Below are 11,296 nucleotides of genomic sequence, written 5' to 3' on the forward strand. Positions count from 1 at the left end.
CCTATTCACCACATACAGCAGCAAGAAAGCATTTATCACCAAAGCTGTTTGGAAAATGTTCAGCAACCATGTGATAATTAGAGAGTAATCTGCTGTTCATCTGCAGTGGATAGCACCTGTTTAGCTGGCAGGTAGGCACACAGAGGAAGCTAACTGGTACTTTGATGGTTATCAGGGCAGTTAGCTCAGTGGGGGACATGAAAGGGACCCAGAAACTCTGCTCCAGACAGCATGGGACTAGGTGACTCTGTTCTGAAAGACACTCCCTGACAAAGAGTCCCTCTCCAGCTTTCCTGTAGGCCATCTTTAGGTACCAGAAGGCTGCTGTAAGGTCTACCCAGAGCCTTCTCTTCTCCAGGCTGAACAACCCCAACTCTCTCAGTCTGTCTTTATAGGAGAGATGCTCCAGCCCCTTGATCATCTTCGTGGACCTATTCTGGACTCGCTATAATACTTTCACATCTTTCTTGTGATGGGGACCCCAGAGCTGAATGCAGTACTGCAGGTAGGGTCTCACAAGAGCGAAGTAGAGGGAGAGAATCATCACCCTCAAGCTGCTGTCCATGCTTCTTTTGATGCAGCCCAGGATATGGTTGGCTTTCTGGGCTGCAAGTACACTTTGCAGCTCATGATGAGCTTCTCATTAAACCAGCACCCCCAGGCTCTTCTCCTTAGGGCTGCTTTAAATCCCTTATCTGCCCAGCCTGTATTTGTCCATCTGGGTTGAGGCAATCTTGGCATTGAACCTCATGAGGTTCTCACAGGCCCAACTCTTAAGCCTGTCCAGGTCCTTCTGGATGGCATCCCTTCCCACCACAAACTTGCTGAGGGTGCACTTGATCCTACCAACAAAGATGTCAAACAGCACCAGTCCCAATACCGACTCCTGAGGAATGCCACTCATCATTGATCCTGGGCATTGAGCTGTTAAGCACAGCTCTTTGAGTATGATCATCCAGCCAATTAAAATCCTAACCCACCAACTGGTCCGTTCATCAAATCTAATCTTGTGGTTCCTGACCACATCTAAGACAATTTATATAAAATGGAGCACTAACATGAAAAATTGAAAAATCCTGGATAATTTCAATCTCTTCTTTCATTTGGAATATGCATCCCCTTCTCCATGTACCATCTTCTTTATTCTCCCAAATTATATAGTAGTTCCAAAGCTTAAAAAAAGTAGTTTCAAAGATTTGCATATGCAGATCATGAAAATTTTGAGCATTTAAAAAAAAAAAAAAACTTGTCAGAAAAAAAATCTTGCCATATTCTTTATATAGCTTGACATAACTGAAAAAATAACAGATCTCTATTTTAAAATACAGAAGTACTAGTGCACAGACGAACTATGAAAGGATAGAAAGCTTTAGCAAATGACAAACGACAAATGCTGATCTAGCTAATTGGATACAACCAGTAAAATGCCTCTGCAAAGCACAGGTGAAAGTAAAGATAGGTAATTACTATATTTTGGTTCCCATCCCTGTGGCTATAAATACGTTCAATCAGTACCATGAAATTGGAAAACAAACTTATGTTCTAAATCAAAGAAACAGGGCTTGGTCTAAACTCCACTATTTAGAAGACATGGTATCACAAACAATGTTAATGTTCTTTGACAACGTTCACAACCATTAGAAAATTGAAATCATAATGAAACTGCAGCTAACTCACAGTCTTCTGGCCCTAGGATGTACATTGTTGATGTGTGTATTTTGGAAGCCCCATCTGTTAGGAGCCAGGCTTTATATACTCAATAATTGCTAAATTCCTAGGAGACCAGGTGGCAGGGCAAATTAATTTGGAAAGAAATAGAAAAGTCAGGGGGGAGGGAACAGAAATATGGTAGGAGAAAGTTAATTCAGCATTTTCTGAATGTACTGAATGAGGACAGGAATAAAGAAAGGAAGAATATATGCAGTAAAATGCTGAGAGGAAGAGGGAAGGAAGGAAAGGAAAGGAGGATTTTGCATCAAGCGAAATTTATGATGATATTTCTGGGATTACAAAAAACAGGTATGTAGGGAAGATTAAGAAAATCTGAAGATATTGCCATGAAAATGTCTATTCAAGAATATTCATGCTTTCAATAATTACTCAATCATTTATTTGTAAAATCAATTCAAAATGCCATGTACAAACAACAAAATTAACCTTCCTTCTAGTTATTTTTTTAAAAAATTGTTCTAACTTGAAGAGGAGAAGAAAGTGGGGGAAAGGAAGAAAGACAGATTTATATATATATATGTTTAACTTTCCAGACCAAGTGTCACATTCCTATTTTTTCATACAAACAGCACTCAGAAAACTAAACAAAGAGATAGAAACACCACAACTGCTGCTATAAACACAGAAGCTCTCTGTGCAAGAAATCTCTGACAAGAACACTGGGAACCACGAAGTTGCATTAAGGTTTCTTTAAAGAGCAGCTGGTGTCACATATGGTTCTGCTGTCCTAGTCCTCACATGCTCCCATTGTCAGCAGCAGATGAGACAGAGTAGTAAGGTTAAACTGATTTCATTTAAATTTTCATTACTGTGGTAGCGTTTTGACTATACTTAATCAGGCAGATTGCCTAAATTGAAAAGTAAATCTGTAGTATATTGTTATATACTATGCAGACAACTATAAATTATACATGTACTACTCAGAATATAATAAATATTAGCTTGCCTTGAACCCAAACATAGACATACTAAAATTGTGAAATCAATAAGAGTTGATTTTGTACAATGGTACAAAATAATTTAACAACACTGCAATATCATAGAGATACACAATATATACTTAGGCTTTATTTTTATACTTATTATACTTATACTATGTGAGCAGTGTGGCCACCAAAAGGACAAAGAAAGAGGTGCATATGAGACACAGAAAGTTACCAGGCCAAAAGCAAGATAAGCACTACAGACTTCAGGTAGGCAAGACATCCAGCTGAATGCAGGCAAAATGCTCTCAGTCCTGATCACTGTGACTTCACTAACTAAATCCATCAAGAACTATAGCTTGCAGTGCTGACTGTATGTTACCGGCTCCATAATAATGTATACTTACAGATAATTCAGGATACAACTTAAAGACCTACGGTTTTGAACATGTAGTTATAATGTCATCATACTTCTTGAGAACCAACCATTCTAATAAACACATAAGTGTATTAAAGAATTTAACAATGTTTAATTTTGTAAATCAATACTGGTCCATCTTTGGGGCTTTCTAAACATTCCCAACACAGAAATTGCTACCTATCTGATACATAAATTCAGTTGCAGCAACAGTCTCCGTGTCAAAAAATTCTAGACCACCTGTCAGTTCTAGACCACCTTTTTCCAGGTTTTCTACAACCATTTTTCTTTTCTGTTCTTCTTCTCTTCTTCTTGCTTTTCTCTCACTTTTTTTTTTTTGTGTGTGTGTTTGTGTGTGTGTGGTTCAGAACATCAGAATTTTTTAAGCACACATCATCCCTAGAATACATGAGCTGTCAACACAAAAAAGCTGCAATGATGTCACACTGGAGCCTTCTTTTCTTCATGCTGAACATCTCCAGGTCTCTCAGCTCCAGCCCTCTGATCACCTTCATGAACCTCCTTTGGACCTTATAGATCTAACAGATCTATATCTTTCTTATGCTGGGGCCCCAGATCTGGACCCAACACTCCAAGTGCAGCCTCATGGGGGCAGAACAGAAGAGTGCAATCACCTCCCTCGACCTGCTGGCCACATGTCAAACTCTTTGTCCACCAGAACTCCCAAATCCTTCTCTGCAGGGCTGCTCTCAATGAGGTCTCCACCTAGTCTGTACTCTTGTCTGGGGTTACCCCAACCCAGGTGCAGCACCTTGCACCTGGACTTGTTGAACCTCATTAGGTTCACATGGGCCCCATTCTCAAGCTTTTCCAGGTCCCTCTGGATGGCATCCCTTCCTTCTGTTGTATCAGCTGCACCACTCAGTTTGGTGTTATCATAGAAGATAATCACATTGTTAATGAATGATTTGCCCTTGGTATGTGCTTGCTGACCGATTGTAGCAACCTCCTTCGCATGTGTCCATAAATGTGCTCCCAGAGGACTCATTCTATGACTCTTCTGGGGACCAAAATGAGATTGATCTGCTTGTCGTTCCCTGGTTAGTTCTGGCCTTTCTTGAGAATTGCTGCAACATCTGTTTTCCATTAGTCATCCGGGATCTCCATTCCTCTCCGTTACTTTAAAAAGGTGAGCAAAACTATCCCTGTATGGACATCAGCCATTTGTCTCAGTGGTCTTGGATGCAGCCTTGCTGGTTCTGTGGACTTTTACGGGTTGAGTTCTCAAAATATGTGACTTAATCCTCATTTTAATTTAGGTATAGTCCTGTATCTGTCATTTTCCTCACAGGAGATACCTCAGTAAATTTTGGTGTGATGTTTTAGTCTGTTTTCACAATTACTTCACTGATGATATTAAAAGTGTATGTCTGATGTACCAATTCCATCTAAAATTTTTCAAACCTTTTGCCCAGTTTGTGGCACAATGTACGTACTACATATTTCAGAAACAGGGTTAAAGAGAGAAGCACATGAATTCGTACAGCTGGAAAAAAATAAGTAAAAAATCCCCACTCTAAAAAATTTTATATCATTTTTTTTCAGTCAATGAAATATTAAAAATACATATTTCTTAGGAGATATGGGAAATAACCTGCTGTTAGAGGTTAATGTGTATAAGAGTTTTGCATAATTTTCCAATCACAGTCTGAAAGCTAGTCAAATGAAGTCTTTTAAGAAGAGAACAAGAATGTACTTACAAGGCAAAATCTGAAGCACATTTTACCTGCCAATTGACACGAAAAGCTGATAATCCAAGAAACAACCAGTGAAGAGGTGCATTTGAATAAAAGGCATTGTTTCAACTAGTGTTTTCAGGAAAACTGACCAGATAATCCATCCTTGACTTCAAAAAGCTGAACAGTACTCAGACTATTTAAAATTCTCTGCTTCGTTGCTAACATTAGCATTCCTTGCACTTAAATGTTGGAGTTAATACCCACTGCACTTACTCAAACTTACAGATGAAATTTATATGCACTCTGCTTGCCTTTTTGAGGCAAAAGACTACATTCACAAAAGCCCAGGATATATTTCACATACTTACAGAGAGGCTTACTTATTTCATATGCAGGAATAAAATTAAAAAAAAAATCAGAACTACGGGTGTGATACAAATTGAAATTGACCATGTAAAAAAATGACTATATTTATCATCTATATACTGATTTTCTATATATTATATTTTTCTGCAATTCACTTATCTGACTTGTATTAATTCTTCTAAAAGCTACAGTCTGTATTTAGTATGAGAATTATGGAAAGGACCTAAATCAACTATCATTGTAAAAAAATCTGAAATTAATATTTTTCATCACATTTAAAATAATAAAAGGGACCTTAACAAACAAACAAAAAATGATGACAACAACAACAAAATAAATAACATGGGAAATTCACATAAGAATTGCCTTGAATAGTTAAGGGAAGATTTATAAAACTGTCAGAAGTTGAGAAGTTTAAGGAAACAAAAACCAAACTGAAGAGCTCAGAAATTATTCAAAGCAAGTAACTGTCCTTTTAAAAATAATTAAATAAATAAACAACAACACAAAAATTGCCTTCAACTTTAGCTCCTTCCAATCAGGGAATGCCAGCTTTGGAAAGTAATACACACTTTTATGTAGCTATATATTATATGTATGTATACAAGAAGTTATGTATATAGAGCAAACACAGACATTTTAAATTCAGATCGAACACTAATTCAGGTTGGTGTTGATGAATGACTACTATATTAATTTCTGCTATACATCATACTCCCTTTGCCCTAAGTACTGAGTTTTTCCAATTCACAGAAGTCACCCAATGTTAAAGGACTTTTATGTACCAATTTTCCTGGAATAGTCCTGTGTTTTCATGTTATGTCATGAGGGATTTCTTTCAGAATGTTTGCAGTGTTTCAATTGACTTGTTTAATTTAAAAAAAAAAAAAAAAAAAAAGGAAAAAAAAAAGGAAAAAAAAAAAAAAGAACATGTCTGCAAGGACCTTGTTGGATCAGCACCAGAACATTCAGTGCAAATGAGCATAATTACCCATTTGAGTTAAACTAGCATAAAATTTCTAAAAAGCCTAACAGTAAAGATGTTCCTAATAACAGTGGTAACAAGAGAAGCAAAGAAGGAATTAGAGACCTTGAAGAAGGAGAAGGTGGCTTTATGGTGCCCTTTAGATTTGGATACCCTGAAAAGCTTCAAGCAGATTTACAGTGATCTTCATGACCTGTAAATCTAGATGCCAACACTTGCCATTCATACAACCTTTCTGTCATTCATATTGTCATTCTTACATTCATAACAATCTTCACATTCATGTTGATATTATCTGTAATAAGTCTGTCCAATAACTATTCAGGAAAGCAAACCCATAGCTCCAGAATGTCAGCTTTTTGTTTGCTCAGGTGTTAGAGAATGGATGTGTATAGCTAACAAACAGCAATCCACTAGTTCTAATCCAGCTGGTGACCAGTAATCAGTGGTGTTCCCCAGGGGTCAGTGTTGGGGCCCATCCTCTTTAATATCTTTATTGATGATTTGGATGAGGGAATTGAGTAAGTCACCTTCAATAAGTTTGCAGACAACACCAAAATGGGGGGAAGTATCAATTTACTGGAGGGTAGGAGAGCCTTGCAGAGGGACCTGGACAGGTTGGGTTGATGGGCTGAGGCCAATAAGATGAGGTTCAACATTGTAAAGTGCTGGGTCCTGCACTTTGGTCACAACAACCCAATGCAACGCTACAGGCTTGGGGCAGAGTGGCTGCAAAGCTGTGCAGAGGAAAAGGATCTGGGGGTGCTGACTGATGCTTGCCTGAACATGAGCCAGCAGTGTGCCCAGGTGGCCAAGAAGGCCAATGGCATCCTGGCTTGTATCAGGAATAGTGCAGCCAGCAAGACCAGGAAGGTGATTGTCCCCCTGTACTCAGCTCTGGTGAGGCTGCACCTCGAGTGCTGTGTTCAGCTTTGGGCCCCTCACTACAGGAAGGAGGTAGAGGCCCTGGAATGTGTCCAGAGAAGGGCTATGAAGCTGGTGAAGGGCCTGGAACACAAGTCCTGTGAGGAGCGGCTGAGGGAACTGGGGTTGTTTAGACTGGAGAAGAGGAGGCTCAGGGGAGGCCTTATTGCTCTCTGCAACTGTCTGAAAGGAAGGTGTGGGGAGCTGGGGGTCGGCCTCTTCTCACAGGTGACTAATGATAGGACTAGAGAGAGTGGCTTTAAGTTGCTCCAGGGAAGGTTTAGGTTAGAAATTAGGAGACATTTCTTCTCACAAAGAGTAGTCAGGCATTGGAATGGGTTGCCCAGGGAGTTGATGGAGTCACCTGGAGTCCCTGGGGATGTTCAAGGAAAGGTTGGACCTGGTGCTTAGGGACATGGTGTAGTGGGTGACATTGGTAGTAGGGTCATGGTTGGACCAGATGATCTTGGAGGTCTTTTCCAACCTTAATGATTCCATAATTCTATAATTCAAAGCTCCTAAAGCAAGAAAATAAATAGAGATGAACCAAGGGCTTGCAATCTAACTGAATTACTGGTGACATACTGCAGCAGCATCCTTGGGTGCACAGAGCTTTGAAATCTATGTGACCAAAATGCTTTTTCTGCTAAGTATATCCCTGGGATTTTAAATTCAACACAGCTAATTTGTATCAGAATAGAATAGAATGTTTAATATTTTAAATAGAGAAATTTCTGAGTAATTTGGTAAATAAATAAAATAATGAAAAATAAAGAATGATACCCAAAAAGCCATAAAAATACCTCTTCTTCAGCTTTCTCTCTCCTTGCAGGAAGATGTTTGATGATAGGGTTTGTTCCAGTCACTTCAGTGGCTCTCTGAGTCACTACTAAGAATTCACAATCCTTCCAGACCCTGGAAAGGCTTCTTCTATCCCATAAGGTCAGGTTCTCTACTCCCTGCTGCTTTTCAGTCTTGCAGGGCAAGCTTGATCTGCAGACTCAAGTCTTTTGGCTCCCAGTCCTAATCTCTGCCTGCCATTGTTTGCTTTCCCATATGCCTGGGACTGTCCCTTTAGGCTGGGTCCCTGCTTCATAAACCAAGGAACACCCGCACATGCTCCAGCAGGATTGAGGAAGGAGATGCGCAAAGCAACAAATGAATAAAACAAATACCCTTTGTTACAAAACCCAAATTTTACTGTACTTCTTACCTAAAGAAATGCATGGGTCTAAGGCACTGACATTGTCTATGTACAACCACTCCTTTATAAGTTGCAGATGATTACAGGTAAAGGCTAAGTTGTGATAACTGGTACTGGTATTCCATAAACACATTGAAGAGCAATGAGACCAAACCTCCAGCTTTCTTCATGGCTGAACTGCTCAGAGATCTTAGTAACACAGATGAGCAATATCCAAATCAAAGACACATGCACCTTTTAGGATTATTTGATTTTTCTTACCATGCAGATTTCTTCTAGTATGCTTGGCTTCCGGGACCTTTACTTGAAAACAAGTCTCCAGGACCATCAGAGAGACCATAGCAAAGGAGGAGAGAAGGGGAGAAGAAAGGTCAGCTTTAGGTCTTTTTAGCTTCAGATATTTGTCTATGCAGATTAAGTATGGAGAGACTATTGCAACTTTGAATTATCTTTCTATAAAGAATAGGGTGACATATCCCAATGTATATTGATAACAACAAGGAAAATCAGGCCATTGCATGGAGTCTTTTTAAGCATACATGCAGAAATATTTCATGACTGGCTATAACGCTGATGCAGGTGAGTTTAAATCTGAGAGGTTTTCATGAGCATATGCCCTAACCTGTCATAGAAAAAAAAAAAAAAAATTCAAAGCTCTGTGTTTGCTATTATTTATATTCAAACAATAATAGAAAAATATTTCACACCTGTGATTTCAGTCCTGTATCTGCCACCAGAATTAACTATTTTAAATATTCCCTGCATCTGGAACAACTTCAGAATAACCTTTTCCTACACACGGTAGTTGAGAACTGCTATTACAGAGCTAGGTGAGAATCACAAAAGCACAGCATCATGTCTCTATGGAGTCTAACACTATTGCAAGACCCAATTCAGAAAAGAGGTGAAAGCAGGGGTAAAAATGAAATGGACATTGTACTGCATAGGCTCTGAGAGAAGCCTCAAATTAAAAAGAGAAAGAAAGGAAGAATCCTCTTATAATTTCCCCTCCCAGCTGGAACAAGCTTTCTACATAATATCTACAAGTTCAACAAAGAAAAAGGATCAGGGGCTTTATTTTACATCTCAGATAGAATTTCCTGTGTGCAGTAGTAATGAACAAAGGTAAGGAATGCTGAAAGCTCACTCAGTACACAGGCAGCTTGTTTTAGAAGGCTGAGAAATCAGACCAACTAGTTTCCAAAAAGCCCACAAATTTCTTCATTTCAGGAATCCAGTCTACATCATATGTGTGCAACAAGATGACAAATTCTAATAGTAATTCAAGAGTATGAAGAACAATACTTCACATGTTTTGACATGAACAGTTCTGGAATGGATCTGGCTTTATTGCCCTATTAACATATTATGATATCGGGTTCTTAACATTATTTTGGAACATTGCATATTTACAGTTTGAGATAAGATGATGATCCTGTAGTACTGGTTTGAGAAAATTAGGCTTGTATATCACTACAAATTGCCAATCAAGTCAAAAGCTCTTGTTTTTTTACAGCTCATAAATATAGATAGCACTCCAGGATATAACAAAAAATGTTCTCCACATTGTTGGTAGACTAGTTTACAATGTTAATTAGGCTTCACATTTTTATGTTGTTTTGTTTGTTTATGTTTTTACAAAGTGGAAATATTAACCTAAACACACAAATTAGTACCTAAAGTAATATTTTGCTACCTGCTTTATTTAGAGGAAATTAATACTACATTAATGAGCATCCCAATAACTCAATGTATTCTAAGAGATAGAAAAAATAGATGCAAATATAAAAAGCATAATATTGAAAAAAGATGCTGAAATGATTAGATAAACAAGAGAACAAAAAAAAAAAGAGAGAGAGAGAGAAAAGATAAATGGGAGCTGAAACATGCAATGAGTCGTTTTTTAGTAATATTAATATATTAAGCTTTGTACAAAAGAGCAGAAATAATAATGTAAGAAAATCAGAATATATCTGAACATGACAAAAAAGAAAAAATGTACTACTTCCCCCCATCTCCCAACCTCCAAACCTGCTTTTTTATTTAGGGAGATATTCAGTATATTTTGCTCTATTGTGTTCCAAAACACACTGGCAAAAATTTACTGGTAGAAAATTACTGGTATCAGAGTTTGGTAGGACACAGTCCATGCTCATTCCAAAATATTAAGGCATATTGGGAAAAAACATGAGTGGGGAAAAAAAAAAAAAAAAAAGGCCACCCTTCCTCCACTTACTCCTCCGTGACTCTATCAATATATATCCTAGGAAGTTTTCACCATAGCATTCTGTAAGTCTGAAATTCATCTTCACAAACACAAGGGATGAAGACGTGGACAATTCAGAATGTATAAAACAGCTGTTTGATCCGCAGCACATTGTTATTGTAACACTGTAATTCATCAAGAAGTGACTTTCTTAATCTCTGATTACAATCATTTTTTCTCTACTGATGACCAGTATATGACCTGTATATTTTAAGAGCTACTCTGAAGATTCTCCACAGTTTTCTCAACTATCCTTTGCTTTTTTATGTAATATCTCTCCTAATCAAAATAAGCCAGGTTCTCTAATTAGTCAAACTTTAAGATGTTTATTAATTACAAAAAAAAGTAACTGTATAAAAATGAAACTAGAAAACTGTACTGGCTGAGAAAGCCAAAGTCAAAATATTCAAAAATGGCAAGAAGGAGGACCCAGGCAACAACAGGCCAGTCAGCCTCACTTCCATCCCTGGAAAGCTGATGGAGCAGCTCATCCTGGAAGTCATCTATAAGCATGTGGAGGATAAGAAGGTGATCAGGAGTAGTCAGAATGGTTTCACCAAGGGGAAATCATGCCTAACTAAGCATTTTGATAGCCTTCTATGATGGGATGACTAGCTGGATAGATGAGGGGAGAGTGGTGGATGTGGTCTACCTTGACTACAGCAAGGCTTTTGACACTGTCTCCCGTAACATCCTCTTAGGTAAGCTCAGGAAGTACAGGCTAGATGAGTGGACAGTGAGGTGGATTGATAACTGGCTACATGGCAGAGCTTAGAGGG

The 11,296-nt window shown here is 38.3% G+C and overlaps 1 long non-coding RNA gene across 1 annotated transcript in view; it reads right to left on the reverse strand.

Annotated features, from left to right (window-relative positions):
• The window catches only part of LOC118160894, a 104,776-nt gene that overhangs the window by 54,101 nt on the left and 39,379 nt on the right, over positions 1 to 11,296 (reverse strand). The window lies entirely within an intron of this gene.

This window comes from Oxyura jamaicensis, chromosome 1, assembly GCF_011077185.1.
Source record: "Oxyura jamaicensis isolate SHBP4307 breed ruddy duck chromosome 1, BPBGC_Ojam_1.0, whole genome shotgun sequence".
Classification (NCBI taxonomy): domain Eukaryota; kingdom Metazoa; phylum Chordata; class Aves; order Anseriformes; family Anatidae; genus Oxyura; species Oxyura jamaicensis.